This window comes from Sinohyriopsis cumingii, chromosome 17, assembly GCF_028554795.1.
Source record: "Sinohyriopsis cumingii isolate HCF-2022 chromosome 17, ASM2855479v2, whole genome shotgun sequence".
Lineage (NCBI taxonomy): Eukaryota > Metazoa > Mollusca > Bivalvia > Unionida > Unionidae > Sinohyriopsis > Sinohyriopsis cumingii.
This window is the reverse complement of record NC_142977.1, coordinates 12,414,943-12,421,406: the sequence shown is the minus strand read 5'-3', so window position 1 is coordinate 12,421,406 and position 6,464 is coordinate 12,414,943.

Genomic DNA, 6,464 nt, shown 5'->3' with positions numbered 1-6,464 from the left:
TTTAAAACCATTGTTCAGCACATGATATATAGTGGTTAGCATATTTCATAGAGGAAGAACTCACGAAAACCACAAGAAGAACTTCCGACTCACGGAAAGCTACTGGGAAGCTTTTTTCTTGACCCATGTTGGCGGAGCTGAGACAGGAATCCCGGCGTACACTTGAAATATCAGTGATCTTTTGAAACGGGCGCCTCAGACCACAGCCATCTGTGGTCCCTTTCCGCGATGGAATATCGGTATTACCCACAACATCCAACAGTACAAACACTATAATTTACAATTATCGGAAATTACATAACATCACGTCAGTCAATGATAATGGGTCTCTCACCCGAATCATACATTACTTAGAATCTTTGCGAAACCTGCGGCGCGTAACCTTTAGAATTGACTGGTGACGTATTTCTGCAACTGTTATGTCAACCAATGAAAAGGTTTCATGCATGCATCCAATAAGAACGGCGAAGACATAATTGCATGTATACAGAGAAGCCTACTGCATTAACCATATTGTAGCACACAGCTAATTTATCAGAGATATTCTAGTAACTATTGTATTTGCAGTATCATATTGAAAACGACTATTATATTCGCTTTATTAAAGCAAATGTCTGTTAAATTAGCAATAATGCAGCGACTGGTCATTCTTTTAGCCATATTGTAAAGCACTGTTATATTGGCCGTATTGTAACAAGTTGCCATTGAATTAGCAATATTGAAAACAAAAGCACTGATGCCTTGGCCATATTGTAACAAGTGGCAAATGAATTATCAATACTACAGGAAAGGATCATTTTATTAGCTATATTGTACAGCAAGACACTGTTGTAATTGCCGTATTGTTACAAATGACAATTGAGTTAGCAATGTTTTATTCGTCGTATTGTAGCAAGTGGCTGTTGTATTAGCAATACTGCGTGAAAGGACTATTGTATTAACCATAGTGTATTGCAAAGGCAGTATCATACTTAGCAAACGCGGGCCCGAATTCATTCATTTTGGCGGGGACCCCTGGATTTATACGCCAGAAACCCTGTGAGCACGACATTTAGAGGAAAAGAAACCATTTAAACAAGTTTTCAATGAAAATGAACTTAAAATGTTTTTCCCTCGCTTTAAAACTTCTTTCTCTATAGATACATTTTTTAAAATTACTAACGAGCGGGACAGTTGTGTGCGCGATAATCTTTCCAATGGGCCTAAGGCCGGCTCTAAGCAAAGAACTATTGAATTAGCTGTACTGAAGTAAGAGACTACATAATCAGCGCTCGGATGGTCATTTCGATGGAAAATACATATGTATACAAAACTAATTATCAAATTTTATTGCTAAAATACATCACACTGTGTGGCCCTAACTCAGTAGCCATGACTCTCCAGGGCAATTTTTGAATAGCAGTAGGACGCCAAAGTCTTCATCCCTCAAATGGACGCATTGCTGGACACGTTGACAATGGCTCCCCCGTTTTCACGCTCTACCATGCCTCGCGCAACAACCCAAAATGCAAATCAGACCACAGTAGAACAAATAATTATAACAAACACGAAGTTTTCGCAACTGAAGCAAAGAAACTAAACTACCTAAAACATTATTCTTTTGTACCAAATATGCAATATATTACAATATTTACTATATACGTTCAATAAACGTACAACTGATCCGGGATTCATGCAAAAGCATATTAAAATCTAATAATTTAATACCTGGAATATCTTTCTCCAGAATCTTTAAAATGGTAATGTTATTTGCTTTCGGGGCCATAGGCGTGAAATTGTTCCTTGTTCTAGACTGATACACTGTAATTTAGGTAAAACTCATCTGTGAATTTAGGTAACATTCAATTGCGAATTCAGGTAAAGCTCATTTGTGAATTCAGGGAAAACTCATTTGGGAATTCAGGTAAAACTCATTTGTGAAGTCTCTCAGCGGAGAATACGTGCCAACATCCTTAAGCGATTCTTGGTGGAGTAATCATCACAGGGTCCGGAGTTTTGTACATTTATTTAATGTTATCAAAGGCTTATCTTGGTGAAAACTCAGTATTTTACTCGAGTTTAAACGCATCGTGAAACGTTACACGTTAGTGGAGCCACTGAACCCACGGGACAGTTTGTAAGGAGGAAGGACAAATGACCCATGTTTGCTGAACCGAGCCGACGAGGAGAAAGGAGAAGAAATCAAATACTTGGACGTATGTTCGTTGGATCCTCACGTGTGCAAATATTGTCACTTTTCCGGCACACATTGATCTGGACAACATTCGACAATACGAAGGGTTGATCAAATGCAAAGTCTTGCCTCCCACCTACTTGTACCACCCCGTTTTACCTCACCATTGCCAAGGAAAATTGACGTTTCTCTTGTGCCGTACTTGTCCCGAAACGTGCAATCAAGATCAGCCTTGTCAGCACACCCAGGAAGAACGCACCTTGACGAAAACGTGGGTCAGCGTGGAATTGTTTAAAGCTCTGGACCTGGGATACCAACATTTAGAAGTGTACGAAATTTACCACTTTCCCAAAACAGAACAGTACCACAAGGATGACCAAACTCAGAAAGGCATTTTCACTGATTACGTGGATGCCTTTTTGAAACTGAAACAAGACGTCAGCGGATATCCTTCCTGGTGCCATACTTCCGAAGACCAAAATAAATTCAAAGAGAAATTCTGGAAGCAGGAAGGCATCACTTTAGACCACGTGGAGGCGATCGTGTCAAAGTGATGTTAAATTGCTTGTGGGGCAAAATGGCACAACAACTGTGTTTACCCAAGACAGAGTATTTGACAGAACCTTCCCGCTACTTCCAGATGATTCACTACAAAACGAAATACATGAAACACGTTGACGTCGTTCGTGAGGATTTGATCATGGTCAATTACGAAGGTCTGGACTTTGTACAAGTCGACGAATTTGGAAATGTCATCATTGCGGCTTACGTGACAGCCCATGCTCGATTAAAATTGTACGAAGCTTTAGAACTGGTATGAGATCGTATCCTGTACTTTGACACAGACAGTTGCATCTACATCGATCGCCTGGGTCAACGCCACCTTGACATCCAAGAAGCCCGTTTAGGAGCCTGGACGGACTAGCGCCCAGACGAGAAGATTGTAAGTTTTGCTAGTGGCGGTCCTAAAAATTACGGCTACGAATACCGGGACCCAAAAGGAAAAGTGCACACGGAGTGTAAAGTGAAAGGATTAACTCTCAATTATCGCAACAGTCGACTGGTTAACTTTGGAGTATTGAAAGAAGCCTTGCAGTCTGGAGAGGATGAAAACTTTAAAGTGACCACCCGTGAACAGAACAAGATTGTACGTATACGCACACAACAAATAGTATGTCGACCCTTGGAAAAAGTCTATCAAATCGTGTACCAGAAGAGAGTTCGGCTTCCCAACCACTTCACTTTACCATACGGTCACGTCGATATTGGTCAGCATATAAAAATGAACAACGTCTAAGAACGATAGTTCATTGTAACTACCGACATCGATCGAGAAATTTGAATCATTTCAAACAGCAAGTATCGAACGTAAGACTCAAGTCCAACGAGAAACTCAGGTGTGATGCTATGCCTTACGATCACATCACGAATGGAGTACCACAATTTCGTTGTTTATATACTAACGCCATGACAAACTACATGCAACCAGTGCAACTTCCAGACCACAAGACTTTACCTTATGGACATGCTGATATCGCCCAGTATTAAAAGAACGACTTCCAAGAGCGATACTTCATTGCGAGGACAAGCGACGAGAAAGACGAATCATTCTACACAGATGAAAAAAGAGAAGGAACAAACATCATTGACCTCTTTCACCACCATACCGTCACTGCAAACTGCTTTCAAGAAAGGAAATGGCTCAGTAGACCTAATGGAGTATTTTAGCATCCAAATTACTCAGACAGCGACTTCGAGAAAATTCAGGACGACAACTTACACCTACACCGTGAAATTTAAAGACTTCGCGTCTGACATTCCACCCAAGGAAGTAGCCGATTTCATTACGGACCTACTTGACTCACTGTTAGAGGAACTCAAACGTCATTGCCAAGTCAAAGATCGAGGTCGTTTGAGCCTATCTATGTATCACGACAGTTTGAATTCGCCTGTATGTCTTGGGTTTAGCACACACGCAGAATTAACTTCTTCAACATTTTAAGGACTATTGAAGACGTACAGACGATGAGAGAAAAATTTGACATCACCGATGGAAAAGTAACTATTCATATGGCATACGATGTACCTTCATGGGAAGAAGACGATGACTGTACTTGACCTGCTTACCGATACGTGTACCTTGCAAGATGGACATGACAGCAGATTTCCGAATGAAAGGGAGTACGTGATCGGAAACATCTATGCTGGGACACAAGTGGTAGCTGAACAGATTTTAAACAACGTGTGTGATGGATATAGAGAGAAACATGAACTTTGTCCTATTTGATTGTTTGTTATTTGTTTTGTTTTAGCTTTCTCTTAGAAATGAACATTTAATGTAAATAAGTTGTATATGAAGTGATTTTCTAGAAAGGCGTGAACTTTACTTTTAAAAAGTAGGTTACTAGAACCAAGAACTAAATAACTAGTAAATATGTTTGTTTCATGTCGACATGTTAATGTATTAAATGGATAGTGCTTAGACCAAAGCACAGGCCAGAGAGCCCATGCATATACCTGAATAAATGTTTTGTACCCATACAATAGACTTTTCTTTTTCGAGTCTCTATTCTATATGTGAGTCTTTCTTTAGAACATTTCTGTCCTCTTTTCTGTGTGTTTCCATCTTCCTTGTTGAATGTGTATTTGTTTGTTTCTGTATGTCTATGTTTGTCACCATCAGCCTTTGTCTCTATAAATGCATTTCACTCTATAAATAGTCTTGACCCTATAAACACCATGACTTTATCCATGTTCAATTCCCCAGGTGCCATTCCAATGTTAAATTCCCGTTGTCCGTATACATGCCCACCCATGTTAGATTTCCAAAGACCCCATAGTGCCGGGACACCTTTATGACTGAGACTTCCATTGACCCTATACAAAGCAAGGTTTTGCCCCGTGTGCGGTCGGTAGGTAAATGAAAAATACACAAAGACCATCTTTATTGTCATGATGTGGGACTAATATCGATGCATGCAATCATGTCTGATCAAAGATTCTAGAATGATCAGTGCTTGCGACTGAAACCAAGCCAAAGAACCTTGAAGTATGGGTCATGGTTATTTACGTTTCATGAGGATGAAAACTCACCAAGTGCAAAATCTTGCAAACTCACTCACACATTTTCTCTCTCACTGCGTGAGTTCGCATCTTCGCATCTCGGCTCGACCAATGAGGTAATGTGAGAATGTTTACCCGTAGCTTCCTGTGTATCAGTTGTTCGTTCAGGGATCTTCCCTGGCACTTCCTACACTAAATATACTGACTACCATGTATAGCCTATCATGTACTGAACAATTACGCTAAACTACTCACAACCTAACATTTTTAATCCTTTAATTTAAGATCCATGTCCCTTTTAGATGTACACTTTTTCCTGTGTTTATCTCCCTTTGACTTATACTTCTTAATTGCCTCTAGCACTTTTCTCTGTGTTAGTTCCTCAACGTTACTAAAAATCCCAAATAAGTGCATAAGAAATGTAACTTGTTTACCGACAGACTGAATTTGTTCATGAATTTTATTCTCTCTTCGCAAAAGAGGTCGATTTTCCATTCTTGTTACAGATCAGATGGTGTAGGCCGATACAAGCGCAAGGTTGGATATTAGTGACGTCATGTATTGGCAGTCAGTTGAAGGTATTGAACGATTATGCTTTATAATATAATTGGATCATGTCCTCCTGTTCCTGGTATTATATGCTGTAGGCGAAAGCCTTTCTTTCGTTGTAAAATCCTTTTCGAAGCAGGACATGTACACCCTAATTCGGATGTTGACATTTAGCATGATGCTTTGGGGGAGGGGGTTGCATATTGTGACATAATTTGAATTATCAAATACCACCCAAGTGAATTGTTTAAAACATAGTTTTGCTGGAAAAGGCAAAATATCAAAAAGGTAGTTGAAACAGCTCAGTGACGTTTTCATACACGTTGATAATGGATATGACTAAGTATATCATAAAATTGTTTCCAGTGAAACTAAGTACGCTTGTTACATTCCAAAACAATATTGCATATTACTGAAAAATAGGAAGGTTCTATATAGGTATAGCAAGCCTAATCGTGGACCCCAGGACCTAGCTGTCATTGGTGCATTATGTAAACGTGTAGTTTGTCAGCGTCAAAAATTAGGTCACTTAATTTATATTTAGGTCGTAGTCTGTAGTTTCCAGGTGTGATAAAAAATAAGTGAAACTATCTCCTCTCAAACGACAATCATTACCCCTATGTCTTTCTGGCAGATTTACATCTCTTCATTGGTGTAGAGGACAGTGCTTTGTCATCAT